Below are 25,021 nucleotides of genomic sequence, written 5' to 3'. Positions count from 1 at the left end.
CAGGCTTGTATAAAATTTTTTGTATAACATTCTTCACTAGATTTCAACCCTTCTAGTATTTTATTGTTAACGATAGTCTTGTTTTGTGATAGTTAGCTTGTTAGCTTGTAGTATCCCTCCTGTTTCTTGTAGAACTCGTTTAACTTAGAGAGTTCTCCCCCACCCCTTCCCCCTACCTCTTCTTGTCAGGTTAGCCATTTAAGTTAGAGGTTTTTCCTTCTACCTTTCTCTTATAGGCTAGCCATTTAAGTTAGAGGCTTTCCTATTCTCTTAAAAAAAAAAAAAAAAAAAACCTTTAGCTATAGTCTTTATAGTAGTGTGTTTTTTGTAGACTGCATTTTGCTTCTGGTTGTTATTGTTATAATTGTTTTTCCTTACTTTCAAGGATGTCAAAGGAATCCAAGGTTTCTGGGTTCAAGAAGTGTGACTCATGCTGTCAGAAAATGTCTCTGACAGATGGGCACACTTCTTGCGTCTATTGTTTAGGTGCTGTGCACCTGCAGGACTCTTGTTCTATCTGCAATGCCTTTAGTCCAAGAGTCCTGCAGGAGCGTAAGAATAAGCTTATCCTAAGGGGTCTTTTAAAACCCCAGGATTCACCAGCCAAGAGCTCACAGCCTGTGAAATCCCCTAAACCCACTAAGCCATCGGCTCCAAGTTCTGAGCCATCTTCGGTTCAGGGTTTACCTTCTACATCGGTTCTGGCTGGCACCGACAAGACAATCTCCCCATCGGCACCATCAGAGGCTTCAGAGCCTTCGCAGAGCCACAAGAAGCTAAGGTCCCCCTCACTTGAATCGGTGCATTCGGCTCCTCTGTCTCCTTTACTTCAGAGCGAGCGCAGTCACCGATCCTCTCACTCCTCTCGGTCCTCTAGGCTATCGGATCACAATGTGGAGAGAGTGGTCAGTAGGTTGCTAAAGTTGCAGGCACTAGACAAGTTGTTGTCCAGCCCTCCTCAACAGGTATCGGCTCCATCCACTTCTCTCGATGTTCCTCCTCCGACTCCAATGAGTTCGGAGCCGGAGTTCGTTGGGGTTCGAGTATTGGAACCGTCGGCTCTGATAACACTATCTCCTTTGGTTCCGACATGGGCTATGATTCCCTCAGTGGTGCCGTCCATCGAGGGATCTGGGCGCCGGGACTCCCTCGGAGCGGCGAGTGGCATCGGACCCTTGTCCGACCCCGTTCTCCCTCTCGGAGCTTCGGTGCAGGTGAGCTCGGCTCCCTCGGTGTGGAGAAAGATTCCTATTTCTTCGGAACCGGAGCTTTCTCTGCATCGTGGCACGGATGCCTTCAATGTCATGCAGAGTGTGCTGGCCACTGAGTCAGCTCCACTATCAGCCCCACCGGCTCCATCCCCTGTAGTGCCTGTGCCAACCTCTGCTCCTCCTCCAGACCCCAAGAGTAGAGACCCGATGCTTCAGGACACCCCACTGGGTGTTTCCTCTTCTTCCGAGGCCTCCCCTGACCTCTCAGAGGAGCCCCCTCGGAAGAAGAAGTGCAAGAGGAAGCACATTGACTCCCCTGAGTCTGTCACTTCTGATACAGACTTAGATGAATCGGAAGGGTCCCCGAGATCCCCCTCTGAAGATGTTTCCTTTTCAGACATCCTGGAAATGCTCAAGCAGAGGGGGAACTGGAATCCCCTAGCCCCTTCTGAGGATGAGTCTGTATTTCTGGATGCCTTCGGTTCCCAACCTTCCACCTCCTGGGTGTCTCCACCTTTCGATCCAGTTATGACAGTGGTGGCTTGAAAGGCTTGGTCAGCTCCGGATACAGTGGAACCAACTCCGAGGAGACCTGGTAAATTTATTACAGCACCCCAGGATAAACAGTTCCTTACAAAAGGTGTCCCTGTTGATGCTATGGTGGTAGCAGCAGCCACAAAAAAAGAGTTAGCGGAGACCTCTTCATCTGTCCATCCCCCTAACAAGGAGTCTAGGACGATGGACAGATATGGAAAGTGAATGTTCACTTCAGCGACTTTCTCTATGAGGTCACTGAACTACTTGTGTCATTTTACTTGCCTTCAAAGGGATCTCCTTAAAGAGCTCGGAGATACCCCTCAAGATCCAACAGCTGAGGGAGCACAAGCTAAGGTGGCTTCCCAGCTAGCGACGCTTAATTCTGTTGTTAACTCCTCCATGAGGCTCATTTCCTATGCAGCCGATGGGATGAGTAGAGCCGCTAGTAATGGGTGGCCCTTAGGAGGCATGCCTGGATGCGGCTGTGTAACTTTGCGGAACCCTTTCGAGCGTCCTTCAGCATCACTCCCTTTGATGGTTCCTTTCTTTTTGGACCACAGGTGAAAGACACTTTGACTAGGTGTGAGCAAGAAGGCAAGACTCTCTCTGCTGTGGGAGTCTGTTTTTCCACTCCCTCTAGACCCTACCCCAAGGGTCAGTAGAGTGGTAAGATGTGGTTCCATAAATCTCAGGGAGGCTTGCCTGACACACGTAGTTATTTTTCCTCCAGCGGCAGAGGGGGAAACAATAATAATAGATGCCACCCTCGTGGCAGAGGGGGTCCGCAGAATGAGGGCAACAGAGAATCCTTTTCTAAGAAGCCCTTTCAGTATCCCTGAAGGGTTGCCCGGCTGCCCGCCTCTGGATGCAGTCGAGGGAAGACTTTCACTGTACCCAAAATCCCGGCAAAATTTAACGCAAGGCAAATGGGTACGGTCAGTTATATCCGGAGGTTACAAAATTCCCTTCTCTCAACTCCCCTTACCATCGAGCAAATCCCTTCCAGATGTTCCACCCAATCTGAGGGACCAAGCAGTCATAGAAGTTTCAAGACCGCTAGAAAAAAAGAGTCATCCAGGAAGTCCCGGCAGACCAACACGGATCCGGAACTTACTCAAGGTTCTTTTTGGTACCAAAAAAGACAGGGGACTGGAGACCGATTCTGGATCTCAGCAGACTAAATAAGTCTGTTCAAAGAACAAAGTTTCGGATGGTCAGGCTACAGTCCATTCTACCCTTTCTGGGTCAGGACAATTGGATGTGCTCCATAGATCTTCAGGATGCGTACTACCACATCAAAATGGACAGGCACTCCAGGAGATTCCTTCGCTTCCGGCTGGGAGCCAGTCATTGCCAGTTCAGAGCTCTGCCCTTTGGTCTCACCAGAGCCCCCAAGGTGTTCACCAAATGTATGGCAGTGATCACGGCTCACCTGAGACATCGAGGATTCCAGGTGTTTCCATATCTAGACGACTGGCTTCTCACTGCTACTACCAGGCATCAACTTCTGCAAGCCAGGGTTTACACTATCGCAATCTGCTCCCAGCTAGGCATTACAATAAACTTTGAAAAATCTGCCTTGTTGCCCTGTCAATCTATCACCTATATAGGAGCAGACTTAGATACAAAGAACATGTCCGCAAGGCTACCGCCAGAAAGGGTGTCTACAATTCGCCAGCAAGTACAAATTCTAATGCAGAGCAAAAGGATCCAAATCAGGTTCGTCCTTCAAACTCTGGGTTCCATGGCAGCGGCAATTCTTCTAATCCCACTGGCCCACTTTCACATGAGGATCCTTCAGTGGCTTCTGTTCACAGTGGTCTTTCCAACAGCTGCCCATGTCTCACATGATCATGATTACAGAAGCATGCAAAAGGCACCTTTCCTGGTGGAGGGTCTCCCCACTACTGACTCAGGGCAGACCCTTCATTCAGCCCCTTCAGGTTGCCACGGTGACCACGGATGCCTCCCTGATAGGGTGGGGGGCATTATCAGGGCAGGACAGTCCAAGGCACTTGGCAGCCTCACGAGTACCACCTGCATATAAACGTCCTATAAATGAGAGCCGTGCTCCTAGCGTTGCAAACTCTTCAAGACTCTCTCCCTTCTGGGACCATTGCAATTCAAACAGACAACATGTCAATGGTCTGGTACATCAACAAGCAGGGCGGAACCAAGTCCTACCCCCTATGTCGAGAAGCACTCAGACTCTGGCAGTGGGCGATTTCTTCCCAACGATTTCTGATTGCGACGCACATCCCTGGGAGGTCCAACGTCATAGCGGACAGGCTCAGCAGAGCTATTCTCATGCCTCATGAGTGGTGACTGAATCAGGTAGTTGCGGATCTGATCTTCCGCAAATGGGGACAGCCTTGCTGTGATCTTTTTGCCACCCCCTTCAACAGCAAATGCAGCAACTACTTCTCCCTTCTTCTGCTTCCAGGTCATACACCCAGAGACGCTCTAGTCCACGATTGGCCTCAGGGACTTCTTTATGCCTTCTCTCCGTTTCCTCTGATACCAAAACTCATACAGAAAGTAATATCATTGTGTTGCAAAATGATCCTCATTGCCCCCTACTGGCCTCGACAGATATGGTTTCCGTTCCTGCACCATTACCTTCTCGATCAGCCCAGGACTCTGGATCCGATTCCAGACCTACTGATTCATCAATCAGGCGGGCTGCATCAATCCCTCCAAACACTCCAGCTCACAGCTTGGTTGCTCCACTTCCAACCTTAGCCAGGCTTCCCAGCATTTCCCCGGCCGTGCGTGAGATTATTGTCTCCTCTCACAAGTCCACAACCAGAAAGACCTATGCTAGCAAATGGAAATGTTTTTCTTGTTGGGCAGAGGCTAGGAACGTAGATCCTTTTTCAGCCCCAGTTCACAAAATTTTGGAGTTCCTAGCACAACTTTTTCATTCTGGGTCCGCGTCTGCTACAATCAGGATTCAATTGGCGGCCATTTCTAACTTTCATGTTGGGTTGTCTAATTCAAACATTATGTCTCATAAGCTCTGTAAAGCCTTTTTAAGAGGGACTACCCTCCTTAGACCTCCAGTGAGAGATCCCCCTCCTCCTTGGGACCTTAATTTGGTACTAACCTCCTTAATTATGCCCCCCTTTGAACCTGCAGCATCCTGCTCCATTAAGTTTCTATCTTGGAAAACACTTTTTCTGGTAGCTATTACTTCAGCCAGGCGCGTCTCTGAACTTCAGGCACTATGTGTTCGTCCTCCATACTTGGTCTTTCATAAGGACAGGGTTGCTCCGAGGATTAATCCATCATTCCTTCCGAAAGTCTGCTCAGAAAACAATTTATACCAATCTATTGACCTTCCTGTGTTTTTCCCTAACCACATCAACAAGACAGAATACAAATTACACCAATTGGACGTTTATAGACAATTGCGTTTTTACTTGCATAGGACTAAGGATATAAGAAAGTCGGACCAACTATTCCTTTCCTATGCTCTAGGCAAACAAGGTTTCCCAGTTTCCAAAGTGACCTTATCCAGGTGGTTGTCTCACATTATTACTTTCATTTATCAATTGAGAAACAAAGAGTTGCCTATCAAACCAAAAGGTCATTCTGCTAGGGCTTTGGCCACCTCTGTAGCCTTCCAATCTAGGTTGCCCATGGATTCTATCTGTGCAGCTGCTACGTGGGCAAATCCTCATACCTTTATTTCTCATTACAAGCTAGATATGGTCTCCAGGTGCAGAGCTGACCTTGGTTCCACTGTTCTGAAGAGTCTGTTCCAATGAGCCGCCCAGGATGGTAGGTGCTAGGGATGCTGTCCCAACCAGCAAGAACGAAGGCGAGATAGAAAACTTAACATAAAGACGTTATGTACCTACAATCATGTTCCATGTTAGTTGTCTTCATCTCTCCTTCTTTCTTGTGTCCCACCCTCCGTCTCCCTGTCCTATTGGATCGAGAGGAGTTTTGGTTTCACTGGCTGAGTGTTCTCTGGTTTGTTTCCTCTACTGACTGAGAGAGTATGACAGGTATGCTCAACCTGTTTGTTTGGACAGATTGATTCTCTGGCTATCTCTGGGGTTAGGTATTACAAATGAGATCTGGGTAGCTAGTGCTAGGCATCATGGGATAAGGGGTAGCCTTGAGCCAGTAAACAGCTCTCGAGCTATAGAAGATGTCCGAGTCGGAGCCGAGGATCGGCTCCGATCCCAACCAGCAAGAAAGAAGACGAGATGAAAACAACTAACATGGAATGTTATGGTAGGTACATAACTTCTTTTCTGTAATAATGAATATATATATATATATATATATATATATATATATATATATGGGTCTACTTAATTTAATTGAAAACTCATTTCACTGAAACTCAGCTGCCTGAGCACAGTTCACTGAAAACTCATTTGACTGAAACTCATTTCTCAGAAAGGTATATGCCCTGTTCCCCACTGTAGTGCAATCCTGGAGTTAGTATATATAGTAAGGGGGGTGTGGGGTGTTGGGAGCATAGTCCCCCACATAGTTTGGGTATATATTGTCTTCTGGAAAGTTATTCATTCGACTTGTAAGTATCTATGTCTATGGTTTACAATGTTTAAAATAGGTGGAGGGCTGTCCCCCCCCCCCCGCTCCCACCTTTCTATATATACTAACTCCAGGATCGCACCACAGTGGGGAAAAGGGCATATACATTTCAGCGAAATGAGTTTCAGTGAAGTGAGCTTTGAGTGAACTGTGCTCAGGCAGCTGAGTTTCAGTGAAATGAGTTTTCAATGAAATGAAGTAGACCCATATATATATATATATATATATATATATATATATATATATATATGTGTGTGTGTATATACATATGTATATATATATATATATATATATATATATATATATATATATGTATATATATATATATATATATATATATGGTGAATAGTAGAAACATAAGAATTATGCTGTTTTTGTTGTAAAAGTACTAATTTTGGTGTAAGCATACCACCACGTATATTGGGTATTATTGAATGGACGTTCATACTTCAAGAAATGTGACTGAAGAATATAGTATCTTTATAGGTGGAATGCCTGTGTTAGGCATTACAGCAGAACACACAACTGCAGGAAATATGTGTAAAGTGCAGAAATAAAAATCCTAATGGTCGAGAATGTAATGATGCACTGGGATGCCTCAGTCTGCTCTCAGGCAAAGGGAAGATTTCAGATTATGTGCCAGGCAACAGCAGTCACTCGGTGTATGAAATCAAAGAGAGGTAACAGTGGCAGCAATGGTGTGCTCCATAGGTGTAAAAAATTAAAAAATAAAATTCAAAAGAAACAGCTGATATGGTGATCATAAAAACAGGGGCTGTAGAACAGGCAGGTAGAGCTGATTGCTTCTTATAACAGAAGGAGATGTTTAGTGCTCTTGGTGGTTGTTAGATGGAGAATTTTCTGCCTGCTAAAAAAATATATACTGAGGAGTCAGAGGAAGAATGTAAGACCTAAGTGAAGAAGGGTTGAATTTTACCAGGAACTGTTTAACAGTTTTGTTGGAGGTGCAGACACTGAATTAAGTCCAATAATTTGTTTTTTAATCCTGAATTAAGTTTTTGCTTATGTCTACTAGCTTGGCACTTTAAATGAAATCACCAGTATCCAATATTGGTGTCAAATTTCACAGGCCACTTTATCAGGCAGGCAAAATGTATTCAACCTACCAAATTGCCATGTTTTTTCTAGCTTTGCACCTTCAATGCATTTGTCTTTGGTACTACAGAATTGTTATCCTAAATGAAATGAATTGTCACACTTCTGCTTTACACAAAATAAAATGTGGAAGCTGTGTTACCGATTAGCATGGCAATAAATCTATCTGTGATGGTCCTTTAAGAGCAGGGAACCTGAGAGACGCTTAACTGTTCTACAGAAGCAGGTGACTGATAAATTGATTGTGATGAAGCCTTGCTTAGAACTGAACAAACTAAGCCTGAAATGGAAAGATACAGATGTGTACAAACTTGTAGAAAATATTAGTAAGTGAAATAATATTTTTAAACATGGGGATTGAGTAAACTGTTAACTAGTAATGCTGTACTTTGTAAAATGCAATGTTTAACCAAGCTATTAGTAATGAAATATAACAGTTTTGCTTAAGAAGAAGATTGTGATTTTTAACTAAGCTAATAGTAGTGAAAAGGTAACTATGATGCTTAACAAGAATGTGATTTGTTTTAACCAAGCTGTTGGTATTGAAAACATTGTTAATCTGCTAACAAGAATGTGGATGCCTTTGCCTGTATTTCTCAGCAAATATGTTTGGGGCTGCTTTTTTGTACTAATCAATTTGGCTTTCTCCTTTCCATAAATATTGCACCATATCAGATCTCTCTTTTCCATATCCATATCCCTTTTCATACCTTAGAAAATAGGTTTTGTTCTTTATATTTTTGCACTTCCTCAGATGCTTCTTTTTCCAAAGAGATGAAAGTTTCTTGCTCTATATAATGTTTTTCATGAATGATGCACTTAGCTAACTGGCAGCATACCTCTCAATCTCTTAGAGCAAAAAATATGGACAAAGCCTAAACTGATGGGAGGACAAATAGGGACAGATTTCAAATATTGCTCTAACAAACTTAGAAAGTTGATAGAATAATAGGTTTTGCATTAGCATGAATTTTCTGAAGGATGTGGAGTCTTAAACTCAAATATTTGTCATTTTTTAATGACTTCAATCCTCAGCTATTTGCCAGAAATGTACAGATTTTAGGAGGAACACACCAAAAATGTGAGGCAAAAATCTGGACATTCTGCAAAAATCTGTACAGTTGAGAGGTATGACTGACAGCATGGTTTTAGACCATTTCATAGCACCACCTCTGCTCTTTTATCCTTCTCTGACACATTAGTAAATATCGGAATAATGAGCTTTTATCCTCCGCCCTCTTTATTGACTTGTCAAAAGCATTCGACATGGTCAACCACCAACTACTCATTAACATACTCAAAAACCTGTCACTAGATACAGTGGCTATACAATGGTTCCAATCCTACCTAAACAGCAGGCAACAGGCTGTATTATGGGAGAATAACTTATCTTCTAACCTCCCAATTACCCTTGGTGTCCCTCAAGGCTCCATACTAGGACCACTCTTACTTTCTCTATTTATAAATGACCTACATTCTGTAATACCTCAAGCTACCTGTATCCAATATGTAGATGATTCAACATTAATACACTCAGCCACTTCTCCATCAGATCTTCAGTCACTAACCCAAAATGTGTTTAATACAGAGAAATGGCTTCTACACCGATGTCTTATCTTGAATCCCAAAAAGACAAAACTTCTATTATTTACTCCCACCCGTAGATCCTCCCCACTTAATTTTACTGTTACATCAAGTAATGGTACTATTATCTCTCCAGATCCCACTACAAAACTACTTGGGGTACTAATAGATAACAACCTTACATTTGATTCCCATATAAACAGTACTATAAAAACAGTCAACAAGAAACTAGGTTCCCTGTATAGGATCAAACCCTTTCTAACCCCACTAGGCAGGTCCACTATTGCCCATACACACTTAACCTCTACCCCACTATATTCCTCCCCTATATATACTAAACTATGTAAAAGCAACTTGAACAAGCTGGCCATCTCCTACAACAACATTGCCAGATTTGCAACTGGGTCTTCCTACAGAATCCATCATTGTCACAATCTTAAACAGCTAGGATGGTTAGAGCTGCCAAATCTTTTAACATTTAACCAACAGTTGCCCACAAGATCCTGTATCAACCTACTAACACACCAATACTGACAAATCTTATTTCCCCCTTTAGCAACCTAAAGACATTACGCTAATCTAATAAACAATTTGTGCAAATATGTAAAACTAACAATTTGGCTGGTGACGCTCTGTTCTCTAGTACTACTGGCAAAACCTGGAACTCCCTCCCCAGTGGTCTAACCTCCCTTACCTCAATCACCCTATTTAAAAGCAAACTGAAACCATACCTTAAAGCACAATGGTTATGCCCCTGTGCTAACCCTGACTAACTACCTCACTTACCAATGGGTATTACTCATCTTATCTGCATGTGCTAGATACTTTTCTGTTACCTAAAAAGAGTATGCATCTGTACAGTTGAAAAATTTTTACCTGTGATTTCATTGCTATGACTAACTAACTCTACTGGATATGAACTAAATTTGTGAGTAAAACTCCAATATAAAGTAAAAAACTGTAATGTACCTCAAATTTTTGTAAAATCTCTCTTACTGCAAATAATATTGTAAATGTGGAGCTTTTCTCCCCGGGCCTCTACTGAAAATGGACATGTATCCAGTTGGACTAGCTCGGTCAACAAATGTAAAATAAAATAAAATAAAATAAATATTTTGTATTAATGAACACAATTTTTATTTGAAGCTTCTGACAGTTTTTCTTGTGGAAGTATTTTTCTTTCCTCTAATTTCTCTCATAATCTTTTTGTATATCTTGTGTCTGGAAATTCAGGGCTTCTTGCAAAATAGCAACAAAACATAATTTCTTTCTTAGGTTCATAGGTTCATAGGTAGGTACTAGGCTATCTGCTCGAAGGTATTTATAAGCCTAGCTGGAATGTGTTGGCTTTCGCCGCCCCCTTAGATTAGTTCCCTGTGCCTCTGTCCAGCAGAGCCATTGAAGTGATCCCTGGGATAAACTTTCTGTTACCCATCCAATCGTCAAGGTTTCTCTTGAAGAGGGTTAGTGAGGAGCTCTGCCTAATGTAGATTGGAATCTTGTTCCATAGCATGGGAAGTCTCTGGGACAGGAATCTATCCCTCCAGCATGTCCTATTTATTGTTGTGGTGAGGTTTAGATCCCTGGAGCATGTGGCTTGAGGGGATATGGTTTTCTTTAGGTGGAGCATGTCCATCAATTCAGGGTTGGACATGGCCTTGTATGTCAGGCAGAGATCACCTCTGAGGAGGCGGTATGCAACCGAGTACAGCTGGAGTTTCTTCAGTCGAGCTGCATAGGGCATCTGCTTGAGGCCAGGGATCCTGTTGGTGAGGAACTTCTGTGGTCTTTCCAGTTGTTGCAGGTGTCTTGTAAAGTCCATCCCAAATGGGGCATTGTACTCTATGATGGGTCTGATGAGTGATGCGTAGAGGGGACCAATGACCTCTTTCGATTTGGATACAAACCCTTTTGTGATTAGGTGGGCCTCATAGAAGGATTTTCTAACCAGTTTGGCAATGTGATTATCAAAGGAGAGGTTACTATCTACTTGGGTCCCCAGCTCCTTTATTACGTCTTCCGTATTTAGGGGGCTACCACCTATGTGGCAGTTTGTGGGTACTTTGCTTTTTTCAAAGGGGATGACTATGCACTTTTTGGCATTTAGCTTTAGACCATGGTTTTGACACCAGGTATCTGTCTCAGTGAGACCCTTTTGGAGGATGTCTGTGTCAGCCAGAGAGTCAATTATAGCCCCTAGTTTGCAGTTGTCTGCGAACTTGGTGAGCCATAGTCCTCCTGTGCTTGCCTGTACCTCTGAGAAGTATATGCCGAACAGGATGGGTCCTAGGACTGAGCCCTGGGGAATGCCACTTATTACCAGTTTAGAGTCAGACCTGGCTCCTGCAACTCTTACCATGTGGGTTCTGTCCATGAGCCAGTTGGCAACCCATCTCGTGACGTAGGGGTTAATGTTCAGGCTGGTGAGCTTGTCTATAATAACTGAGTGGGGAATGGTGTCAAAGGCCTTTGTGAGGTCTAGGTAGGGTGTGTGGACCACCTTTCCCTCATCTATAGCCTTGGTAACTGTCTCAAAGAAGTCCACCAGGTTTAGGAGGCATGATCTGCCTTTAACAAAGCCGAACTGGGTTGGGTCCAGTGTTTTGAGGTTTCCAATGTCTCTGTTAATGAGATCCATGATGATGCGCTCCATAGCTTTGCAGACCAAGCTAGTCAGGCTTATAGGGTGATAGTTTCCGGGGTCCATTTTGGCTCCACCTTTGTGGAGCTGAATAACCATTGCTGTGCGCCACTCTGTAGGCACGTAGCATGTGGAGAGGCTGAGTTTAAGCAGTGTGTTTATATCAGGGGTTAGTTCATCTTTGAGCTCATGTAGGACGCAGCCTGGGACACCGTCCGGTCCCATTGATGCTGTTTTTGGCTTTGGCTGGGGCTGTTTTAACCTGAGTGTCTGTGATTTCAGGGGCACGGCATTCTTCTGGTATAGTTATGGACCCTTTTGGGGGTGAGAGGGGGGTGAAGTTTGCACTGAAACTGTCTGCCAGGATGTTGGCCATATCGGACGGTTCAGTGTATTTTGTGCCATTCTGCACTAACTCCGAGCAGCTCTGACAATTGCCACTTAGATTCTTGACATAGCTAAAGAATGCCTTGTGGTTATCTTTGGAGTCCATGGCAATTTTTCTTTCAAAGCCAGCCTTGGATGATTTTATGAGGGAATGTAGTTTCTTGCCGATACTGATCAGGGATGTCTTCTCTTCTTGGCATTTTACTCTTTTCTGTACTAGTTTGCTCCTTCTATTGTATAGCTTGTTTATGGCAGGGGTCTACCAGACTGGTTTCCTTTGCTTGGTGGAGTGAGTCTTGGTTTTGTTTGGGATTTCACGATCCATGCATTCTTGTAGGTGCCTGTAGAGTGCATTAGTAAAGGATTTTGCAGCTTGGACAGCATTATCCTTTAGCATGGGGGCTTTGAAACTTTCACCTCTGTCTTAAGTAACGTGAAGTTTGCTTTAGAAAAAATTTTCATGGTGGTTTCTTTGACCGGGGGTGGTGTTGGAATGTGGATATCCAGAGTGATTACTTTATGGTCAGATCTAACCAGCGAGGGGTTGACCTCCTGTGTGGGACACCGGTCGCCCATGTTGGTAATGACCAGGTCCTTGGGGGTGTTAACCTGTGGATCCAGGGCGTTTGAGTTTATAAATTCTAGGAAATGTTGGGCCAGGGAGTTCGTACTTGAGTAGTTCTCCCAATTAATGTTTGGATGATTGAAATCACCCAATATCAGCGTGTTTGGTAGGACCTTTATGTTTCCCAGTGTTTCCAGGAATGTGGAGTGGGGGTCCTGGGACATGGTGGCTGATCTGTAGCAAGCTATAATTTGAATAGCAGTTTTGCCCATTGTTAGTTGCACGTGGATGATGTCTGAAGCATCGTGCTGTGCCACTAACCTGGAGGTGTGGATATCCTTGATGAATATGAATACTCCCCCGCCTTTTGTATTTCGGTCCAGGTTTTTTTGTGTTAAGGTGTGAAGTGAGAACTGTATTTGTATTCCCTCATTATTGGATATGTTTGTCCAGGTTTTTTTTGTGCTAAGAGGTTGAGAGCTTTCTAAATGATAGCCATTAAGTTTGTCTTCCTATTTTTCAAACTGCTGATTTAGCATAGTGTATGTTGCACTGACTGTAATGCATATGGTTCTGGGTTCAAGACATGCATGGTAATAACACAGCATTTTATTCTAGCAACTTTCCAAAATTATACAAGCAATGTTTAAAATGTGCCCCTGGTTTTTGGGCTTTTGTCCCCCCTCCAATAAATGTTGGCTTTTCCAAATTTCTTGTGCTGCAAAGTTCAGAGATACAGTTGAGTGTTGACATTTTACAAGGAGCTGAGAGATGCAGGGGAACTAAAGTTTAGTGCTGCTTATGCTGAGTCTGCTTGTACTGTTAACAGCACAACAGGTAGTGTACTTGTTTTTGATGCAGAAGGCTGTGGGTTCTTCTCCCACAGTAGGTAGATGCATTGCTGATACTGTACTGTGTTGTAAAGGGGGTTGGATGCTATAGTCCATTTTGGCGAAGATTTCTAGTAGTAACTATGAACCTGTTATCAGTTTGCCATCCATTCCCTATTGCAATATTACTAGTGTATCATTGTTTTTAATGCAACATAGGCAATTTATTCCTCAAGGGCAACAGGCACTTTATTTGTAGATGAAACCATGAAATATAAAGTTGTTTGCTAGCAGCAGCCTCTTCATTAGTTACAGATTTCTTTAATGTGGAATTATGTAGATGGCTTTTACTAGTTCAGAGATTGTGCATATTTACTGATACTGGTGGACTGTAGAAGTTTGAGTAGACTTTTATGGTGGAAATGTTATGAATTGGGCTGTTTTGTCATTATTGGTGCATGCATTTTGTTTAATTGTTTACTGGAAAAATGTTCAAACCAATAAATTTAAAACGCTCTCTAACAACTATATTGTATTGTACAAGGAATATAATTTAATACAATCAGGAAGGTGTATCAAAGAGCATGTGTATGTTTCATGTGCAAGGGGCCTATGATTTGAAAACAGCCCAAAGTTAATCTTTATCTGCCACTGGCAAAATGTATGTTCTTTGAATGTGGGTTTCAATGCTGTTTCAATGAATGTGAGATTCAAGGGCAGAGAAGTTTTAATGCTAAGTCTAGTTTCATTGTGAGACTGCATTGCTTTGTTTAGAAGATATTTATTGGTGTTCGTGCTGTAAAATGCAAAATATAATTTTTCTGGCAAATGATTTAGGAATGAAGTCACTAAATAATGAACGACATTAAGTTTCAGACGTCACAATCTTCAGAAAAATGCATACTAAAGCAAGACCTGATATTCTGTCAACTGTCTTAAGTTTATACAAGATCAATTTTTAGTACAGTTTGTATGTTCCCCCAATATATTTGGCCTTGTCCAGATTTCCTGCATTAAGAGGTTGAGAGGTATGTGCAAATAAATCGCTTTATAGAATTAGGAATATCCAAACCTCTCAACTGTCCCCAATTTTGGCTCAAAATGTTGCTCTCCACCTAATAATCTCTCCACAAAATAGCAATTTTGGAAGAAAACGTGGAGAGTTTACTTTTATAAATAACTGTAATGATCAGAGTTATACATTACTTTTATTTCAGAAATGCATGTAGATTCTCTAATTTTGTCAGCTGCTCAAGTGAACTGTGCTCATATTAAAATGGTGTCCCTTCTTTGACAGGTTTCCAGCAATATTGTCTGGCAATTTTATATTTTTGCATCTCATTTTTTGGTCCGTTTTTCATAAAATTACGGTTTTCTGGCAAATTAGTGGCAAATCATTAAAGACTGAAGTTAGAAAATAATGGCAGACATTTGAGTTTCAGATTTCATACCTTTCAGTAAATTCGTACTAATGCAAGACCTACTACTATTCTATTATCTTTCTAAGTTTATAAGAGCAATATTAAAAAAAAAATGTCCTTATTTTTGGGCCTTTGCCTCAGTTGTATTTATGAGTTTGTTGCTCTAAGAGGTTGAGAGGTGCGTGTGCGTGTGTGTGTGTGTGTGTGTGTGTGTGTGTGTGTGTGTGTGTGTGTGGTAGGTAGGTAGCATACCTCTCAACTGTCCAAATTTTGCAGATATGTCCAGATTTTTGACCCATATTTTTTGTCTGTTCCTCATAAATTTTGTGATTTTTCTAGAAAATCATTGAAGGCTGAAGTTGCTAAATAATGACAGACATTTGAGTTTCAGACTTCATGTCCTTTAGAAAAATTCATACTAGCACAAATCCTGTTATTCTAGCAACTTTCTCATACTGGCACAAATCCTGTTATTCTAGCAACTTTTTAAGTTCACGAGAGAATTTTGAATATCTGTTCCTGTTCATTTTAGGCTTTGTCCATTTCCCTTTTGGTGCTTGAATTAACATTTCCTGATTAGTCTTACCTTACCCCATGGCTGATAGTTTCATATTAGCCCTAGTGAGAATAAATGTGATCATACTATAGATAATTTGAGGGAACCCATGTAAGTGATGCAGCATGGCATGAGGGGCAATCCTGGAGTACACTTTCTATTACCCATCCTTAGATCCAAGTTGCATTTGATTGTGGACAGGGATGAGCTTTGTTTTACTTGAATGGATAGTCTGTTCTGGAACAGTGGTAGCCTCTGTGATATATATATCCATCTCTTCACAACATTCAGTTTAGATACCTGGACTGAGTATTTCTGATGCCATTTGACTTGCTGATGCTTAGTAGGTCCATCTGTATTAGGTCGGAGGATGCCTTGTATACCAGACATGTCACCTCAAAGCACTCTGTAGGATACTGAGTATATTGATGCATTTTTGAGGTGGTCCGTGCAAGACCTATTGTTTTAGAACTTAAATCCTTACTAAAACTGATTTTGACTAGATCTAGAGATGTTGCATAGGTCTGGACAGATACATGCCAAAGTGGGCTTTATACAAAATGATTGACCTAATGAGGGATTTGTAAAGGGGACAATAACATCTCTAGATCTAGTCAAAATCAATTTGTTTATAAGCTGTGCAATATAGAAAGCCTTTCTTATGACTGGCTATGGGCACATGTTGGTCAAACGTTAGGTCACTGAAAACACAAGTTTCCAATTGCCAAACAACTGGGTAAGTTCTCAGGGGGCATTGTCAGTTTGGCAGTTCCCTGGAGTAGATGACTCTGCAAAGGATACAATAATGTATTTATTGGAGTTTAGTTTCACTTCATGATTGTGGCACCACTTAGTGTTTGGTACAAACCTTCCTGCATGATGGCTAAGCCATTTGGGGATTCCATAACTGATCCTAGCTTGCAGTCATTTCAAACTAAGTTGGCCAAGCCCTTTGGTATTTACTTCTACTTTTGACATGTATATGCCAAACAGAAAAAGTCTCAGCACTGAACCTTGGGGGAATCCATTGGTGACTGGTCTCTTCCCCTATATTGATCTTCTGCATCCTGTGAGCAAGCATACATGTATGTATCCTTTTATTCACCTTCCTGATTGTATTAAGCTGTATATTCCTTGTATAATACAACACCACTTGTTAGAATGTGTTTTAAATTTGGAATTTGGAACAGTCTTCTAGTAAGCAATGAAACAAAATGTATGAACCAATAATATCAAAACTACCCATTTAAGAATATTTCAACCATAAAATGCCACTCAAACTGCTATCATTAAAATCCACCAATATTAGTAAAATATGCAAAATCTCTGCATATGTCAGCTGAATAATTCCACATTAAAGGGATCTGTAACTAATGAAGAGGTTGCTGATAGCAAACAACTTTATATTTCATTGTTTCATGTACAAATAAAGTGCCTGTTGCCCTTGAAGAATAAATTGCCTATGCTACAATAAAAAAAATGACAAGCTAGTAGTTTTGCAATGGAAAATGGATGGCAAACTGATAACAGAAACATAATTACTAGAGAACTCCTCCAAAGGAGGACATTTATAGGACTGCAGCATCCACTCCCTTTAAAGTACAACACAGTACAGTATTAGTGATCTATCTGCCTACTGTGGGAGTAGAACCCACAGCTTTCTGCATCAAAAGTAAGTATATTACCTGTTGTGCTAGTAACAATGCAAACAACTTAGCATAAGTAGCACTAAACTTCTCTTCCCCTGAAGCTCTCAGCTCCTTGTAAAATCTATTCGACACTCAACTGTAACTCTTAACTCTGCAGCACAAGAAATCTGGAAAAAGCCAAAATCTATTGGGGATGTGGACAAAAGCCCCAAAACAGGGGCACATATTAAACATTGCTTGCATAATTTTGGAAAGTTGCTAGAATAAAATGTTGTGTTACCACCATGCATTTCACTCCCAAGGCTTGAACCCAGGACCTTGTGCACTACACAGATCAACATACCAGTATGCCAAATCAGCAGTTTCCTAAAATATAGGGAGACTGAAACTTAAATGGCTATCATTTAGTGAATTTAGTTCTCACTTCTCACCATAGCTCTCAACCTCTTAGCACAAAAAACATGGACAAAGCCAATAATGGGGGAATACAGAATTCAGTTCTCACTTCTCACCATAGCTCTCAACCTCTTAGCACAAAAAAAATGGACAAAGGCAATAATGGGGAAATACATCCCCAAAATAGGGACCTATTTCAAATATTGATCTTATAAACTTAGAAAATTCTTAGAATAAATGGTTTAGCGTTACCATTTATTTTCTGAAGAATATGAAGTCTGAAATTCCAATGCCTGTCATTATTTAGTGAATTAAATGCTTTAGTGATGTGCCACAAAAATCCTGAAAACCACAGATTTTATGAGGAACAGATAAAAAAAAACAAGGCATAAATTCACAAGTGGTGGTGGCTAGGGACTTTAGGCACTTTTTACCCTGTACCCAAAGTACAGGGTTTGAGCCTCAGTACCTCTAGCCACCAGTAAATTCAAAAATCAAAAAGAAAAGCATTGCTAAACACATCACCAACAAGAAAATAATGGGACTGTACTTAGAGATAAAAATCTTCATTAGTTCATCCTGTTGTTAATCCTACAAGATACTTGGTTAAGCATAGCTACATTAATTTAATAACTGAAATGTAACACTATGCAGTCTTGTCAAATTTAATTTTAAACTAGAAAAGAGCAATTTGGAATAAGTACCCCATTTTCCTGTGCCCATGAGTGTTGCTCTGGTTAACTGACTTGGTCATAGTGACACAACATGCAGCAGAAGGGTGACAGAATCAAACTCAGAGCTACAGGATAAAGCCCCATATGTCTCTTAGTTATACTTAACTCTCTGTTCCATAATGATTATGGAAGTAACTTTACCAAGAAATTTGAAACACACATTTTTGTTACAAGCTAGGATTAAAGATGCTTCTGCACTTTCTTCCTTGAAACACAGAGAATGCATTAAATGTGACTGATTTATTCTGTTCAGGCTGAGAAACATAATCTCATTTTACTACAAGCATATACAAAATTGTAATAATCTAACCATTCTACAAATAGGAAAATTTACTGAGGATGAATAGGAAGCACATCTGAGTCATAGTATGTGTTCCTTTGGAATTTAGATTGCTGTTTCTGGCAGATGCAATTCTGTTTTACTCAGACTGCTGTCATAGTCTACAAATTTTAAACTGCTAAGACTTACTTAACAGTCACATTGTAAGGCATACATTTCATGAAGTAATATATCAAAGAGAAAAAGGAAAATAAATTCTGCCTTATGGATAATGCAATGCTTCTGTGTTTAGTGGATTGGTTGTTTTAGAAACAATAATTTATTTTCACCAATCAGTTATATAGGGTTTGCAATCTTCAGTTTCAGTTTATGACACAATTAATCTAGCTGTTAGCACCATAGTAAGCTAACGTGTTTTCTTTTTAGCATTGTGTGCCTCTTAGGTTAGCCTAATGGTAAAGACAAACTATCTGCAGCTGTGATTTCTAGAGTTCATTCAGATTTAGGTTACCTTCAAGGACTCTACAACAGTGAACTGGAATGCCGACACAGGTTTCAATTAGATGGGTCCCTTTTGTTTCATGGGAATCCATGTAGAGGGAAGAACTTTCATTTCAGGTGTATACATGATAGAGCTCTAAGAAGTATGCTTTTTTAAAGCATTTTCACACCTGTTCAACAGCTAAATGGGAAAACTGAATGTGTTATTCTGAATACCTGATCCATTTTAACAAAAAGAAAAAAAAAATGGTGGTTACTAGGATAGCCTTGCTCATAATGTCTGCTTGTTCCTCTGCTGTTTAGCTGCAGAGTTTATTGAACTATCCACTACCCCATAAGAACTGCTTGTTTTCCATACTATGCATCCTTGCATTCCATCACAGTTTTTTTAACAGAACTACATGTTGAGGTAGGCTGTTCCATTGCCCACCATCATTTACACACACACACACACACACACACACACACACACACACACACACACTGAAAACGGCATTCAGCATGATGATAAACTACCTTGAGAAAATGTCTGTTTCAACATCTGCTCTGGGATACAAAATGGCATCTCAACTGTTTCTTTTAACGTCCAGATAGAAAACGGCATCTCAGCTCTTTACAACGGCAGCTCCGCTCTATCCATTAGCCTGAACAGTTGGGAAGGCAGCTCTGCACGTTGAGCCCTTAAGCTCAGTTCCGACAGGTCATTTCACAGAGCTGACATCATCATATGCGCGATGACGTCAGCTGAAAAAGCTGGAAAACAAATTTAAAACTAAAAACACTGGGAAATCGTATATCGTTTGTATACAGAAGTGGGGGGTGGTGCCCCTCCCCCCTCGCTCTATGGTTCCGGCACCCATGCGAAAGAGGTATGCTAGTCTGGGATTCAGCCAGCACTCACTGCGCTAAAGACATGAAGAACTTCCTTGCACAGAGAAGAATAAATCAAATAATGATTCTCGTAGGAATGACTGCCCATCTCAGGACTCTTGATATTGCAACAAATAAGCTATTCAAGGACCATTTGCGCATGGAACTCAATGGCCACATTGAAAATAGAATGGAGAGAAGTCAGCATGGAAACTTTGTGAAGCCTAGCCTGCAAGAGGTCGTGACTTGGGTGAAGATTTAATGGGATAAAATCACTGACAGCTGTGGTGCCAGTGCACTAGGAGCAGGCTACATGGACAAGCAGTGCTCATTTAAGGAGAGCTCTATTGCTAGGCATGACAGATTGGGGACAATGGTTCTACAGGAAATGGAGTTCCAAGAAATTCAGGGCAGAATTCGGGGGTTGGAGCCTTATGACAATGTTCCCGAAGAAGATGACATGACTGTATTTGAATATCTTTTCCGTTATTGGGGCAACAGAATGGATTGCTTCTGCTTTGAGTTGCCAGCAAGCTCTTGCCAGTTTTTTGACTTTATTGTATTAAGGTAACGTTTCATTATCCAAGGGTAATTACAAAGTAAGGCCACTAGTTTCCAGACTTCATTTTTTGACTTTCCGTCATTCTTCTTTTATGGTTTGGGTAAGGAATAAAGAAAGCAGCACCACTCAAAAAGGGGCAGTTATTCACCTGTTTTATTCCCCTCCTCCAGTACACATGTAATGAGATTTATCTGCACTTTCTGCTAAGCATGAAATATTGCACTGTGAAAGCCAAGGTGTAGATATTCTGAAGTTGAAATGTTTGTTGCACTGTTTATGTAGAATTCTCACACAGCTGTTAACGCGTTACCTAGAACTGTTGCCCAATAATGGAAAAGTACCAAATAAATGTCAATTTGTGTACACGAATAAATGTTGATTTGTGTACATGAATAAATGTCAATTTGTGTACATGAATGAATAAATGTAGACTGTTGTACGGGGGGGGGGGGTAAATAAGGCATCCCCTGATAATAAGCCCTAATGCGTATTTTGGTGGGGGAAAAAGTTTAATACCCAGACTTATTTTGGGGGAAATACATTAGTAATTAAATATACAAGACCAATATTTAAAATCTACTTCTGATTTTGAGCATCTGTCTGCCACTGTTTTTTGGGTTTGCCCTGATTCTTGAGCTTATAGTACTGTGGTAGGCTGCGTGTAGCTGCACCTTCAGTACTGAAGCAGTAAAGTACAGTTGTGTACACTTACCATAAATGTAGATGTTCGAGTGTATTCACTGTTGCAGTCCTTACAAATGGGTTATCCAGCTCCTGGGTAGCCCTCCGTTGGCTCGAATACCAAAGTCCTTGGTATCACAGTTAACATTGGGGCAGGATGATGGCTTCCATTTTCTTCTCAATTAGACATTAAAACTACAGAGAATGTGGGTATAATTTATATCAAGTAATGTATAAAAGCTAAAGGCAGTTAAATGATCACTATTGCATGATTACTGATATTGCTTGTTGAGTGGAGGCAATATATGTCAAACAGCAACATAGTATGTCAAAAGTAGCTAAATGATTTGCAATGAAATTTCAAAGATAGACAAATGTATAGCCTAGTGATGGCGAACCTATGACACACTTGTCAAAGATGACACATGCTACAATGTTCTGGGTGATAAGTCAGTGATCACCAAAACTCGAGTTACCAAAGACAATGCTTTTGCATTCATTGCTCACGTGAAGTGTACAAAGGGTTCACCATCACTAGTGCAGCCTTTCAGTGAAGATCCCCTGGGGCTTTAGTTTGTGTGCCTGCAAGGTCTGACATTTTACATTACATTTGGTTTTCATTGGGGTGCTATGGTGAAGTTTGGTAGTACTCTCAGTACAACAGTGGTCTGAATAATATTTCACTGGTTTGTCATTTCATCAGATCCAAAATATAATTTATTTCTTCTGAATACAGAATTTTTTTTTAGTCACTGAGCATATGGCTCCTCCCACCCTCAATTAGTGGGTCCATATTATCAGATTGAAACTTTTAAGAGTGTTGCAAAGTAGTTTATGTCCTTCATAATGGGCAGTACACAGTCCTGTCAGCTCTTTTACAAACAATATTGTTCCTTTACTAGACTATATGACATTGTCTGATAAAAAAAAAAAAAAAATTATTTAGCTTTGTCTCAACAGTGTGTTATAATTCTCCACATGATGCTTTCATTGTTTTTGGTCCCACAGACCTCATGGTACCGGCCCAGCCCCCAGTGCCACACTTGTATGTTGAGTTTAATCAGCCATCCTCCTATCCCTAGAGTTTTCTGGCATTTTGTGGATGCAGTCATGGATCCTAAAGGTACCCTGGGAGCTCAGCCATCTGTGCTTCCTTCCTGGAGAGTTTATTTTTATATGCCCTACCTGCTTTCCCTTTCCCCATCCCCACGCTCTTTGACTATATTTGAGGACAGTTTTCCTGTATTGATCAAACCTCACCTTTGGAAGCATCATCAATGAGCACCCTTCCTCCCAGGATGGGCACTCCCATCCCTCGCTGCTGCTCTCTGTCACCCAAGCCGCTAATCGAACACAGCTGAGCTGGGCCATGGTTAGGGCTTTATCCCTTTATACCCATTGAGCAGGGCAGCTGGGCTGTAGTTAAGGATTTATCTCTCTGCATCACTTCAGTGGTAATTTTCAATTTTAGGTTGATGTATTTGGTGATGCTGTATGGTTTTCAGTAGGAAATATTTATTTGAGATTATACTTGTCATGAGTAAAAGCTCATTATATCTTATAATTTCTGCTACAACTGTTGGGCTACTATGAAGGATTGTGGATACCACTGTTGGGGAAGAGAGGTATCCCTGTATTTTTTCCTAGTAGGGTTAACATGAATTTACAATCTTTTGATAACTTCTGACAGTTGCAAAAACTATAAACGGAAAAGTTACACAGAAGTAGAAGTTGGGTGGTTACCACACACACATACTCGCATGCACATACTCAGACTGGTGTAAAATACTGCAGTGCAACAGAGACCACTATGTCATAAAGCAATGAATCTTTATTGAACAGAAGAAAAAATACTGGTAAAGACTGTCTTTGTATACACTGAAGGAATAGAGCTACACAAAGGACTATTTCTGTTAGCCCACAAAAAAGTCTCTCAAACCAGTTTTGTCACAATCTAAAGGTGTTTTTCCTCATCTTTCTTCTTTTTTGAGTTCCTAATAGAAGACATCTAAGCTTCCTTGAGGTATTCTGGAATGTCTTTTTTTTTTTTTTTTTTTTTTCTTTTTAGCACAGTCCTACAAACCAATATTCCATGCCCAAGCTCCCACATCATCAAGAGGGCAACTTCTCTAACAGCCCCAAAGCCCACCTTTAATAGAATAAATGTTCATTAACTAAACCTTTCTATCTAATACAAAAAATATATCAGTCTGTTTTAAAGAAGCAATACTATTTAGACTATGTACAAAATGCTCTATTTATTTACATCAATTTTATTTACATTTATGTCTGTTCTATTTAGTAACAATTTGACACAGCATATGGCAATAACTTCCACACTATGTAATATTCACATGCATTGATATATACTATGGATTTTGATTAAACTGGACCCAGACGTAACTGAAAATGCAGCTTGTAAGCTGAGCAAAATCTGCTGTATCCAAATTTGTGTAGTATATGTTGTAGAAATACATGGTCTCACCAATGGAAAATATTACTGTACAGATTTCACCACCACTCCTACAGAATTTCGAAACATAGTTTAAACTATATACAGGTGGTGCAGCGGTGGCGTTGTTGCCTCACAGCAAGAGGTTCTCCCTTTCGATTCTCGGCTTGGGTTGGGAGTGCCTTCCGTGTGGAGTCTGCATGTCCTCCCCGCGGTAGAGTGGGTGTTCGAAAGACATGCATTGAATGGGCCTGCCTTCATTGAAGGTTGGGCGTTGGGCTGGCAGCTCAACACCATAAAAAACAACTGCCAATCATTAGTCGAACAGAGTTCCACTGTGGCGACCCCTACCCGGGAAAAGCCGAAAGACAAACAACAACATTCAAAACAGTGTAATTATTGCAGCTGATCAGTGAATTTCCACTGCTCTTTTCGACAAACACACAAGATCCTTGATCAATCTGAGCTAACACCTCTTTGGCAAATAGGTTCATAGGTGTGTACTAGGCTAATGGCCCTGGAGGCTTTACAAGCCTAGTCCATAGAAGTGCCCTGGCATTGTGCTGCCCAGTGTCAGTTCCCAGTGCCTCTATCAAGTAGAGCCACTGGAATGATTGGGGCATCAGTTTAACATATCATCTGAAGGGTGGTAGATTCAGGAGTTTATAGCTCTCTTGTACTATACCTCGGTACCATTATTGGGTAATTAACCCCAAGTATCTTGGGTAGTGAACAGACTACCATTACATGGTGGATGTGCCTGCAGAGCATACAGAGGGGTTATAAAGTAAAACTGATGATATCTTTAAGAGATGTCTTCAAAGTATAGGATTTTTTCAGCAGAGAAAGAAGAATCCAGTGGATGAGGTATGCATACAAGTGGCTGACATGATGTTGCTTCATTTAGCATATCTAGTACTCACAACAGTACACATGCAAAACTTTGAAATTTAAGAGATCTCAAAGAACATGTAACTGTTTCTCTTTGACAGGAATGACATAATTTGATTGGAGCAGAGTCCTAGGATGCCACCCCAATGTGTAATTCACTTTATTGGAGTAACACTCACTGATCACTTAAAGGTGTCCCTGTGGTAGACACCCTAGAAATGCAGAGAGGCTGCACAGTTTGGGCTGAAAACTGTTGGTTGACATGTGACAATGTAGGGTGTCCTTTTCATCATGCCAAAACAAGAACAAATGGCTTAGAAATGGATATATAATGATGTAGATAGCTATTAGGCATAGCACAAAAAAAAAAAAACCTCAGTGCTAGACATAGCTTACAAGCTGATGAAGCACATGACAATACTTTTGTAGCAGAGAGTGACAATCAAAAGGAAGAAAAGCACGACTTGTATGCTCAGGAATAGCATGCATATTGGAGCACAGCTGCAGTCTCAAGTACATATATTATTTATTTGTGCACTTATTGACATTTGATTAAAGAATATAATGTTGTCTAATCTCAGTAAT

This window comes from Protopterus annectens, chromosome 14.part0 (genome assembly GCF_019279795.1).
Source record: "Protopterus annectens isolate FY-2018-M chromosome 14.part0, PAN1.0, whole genome shotgun sequence".
NCBI lineage: Eukaryota > Metazoa > Chordata > Ceratodontiformes > Protopteridae > Protopterus > Protopterus annectens.
Note: the sequence above shows the minus strand (reverse complement) of the source record.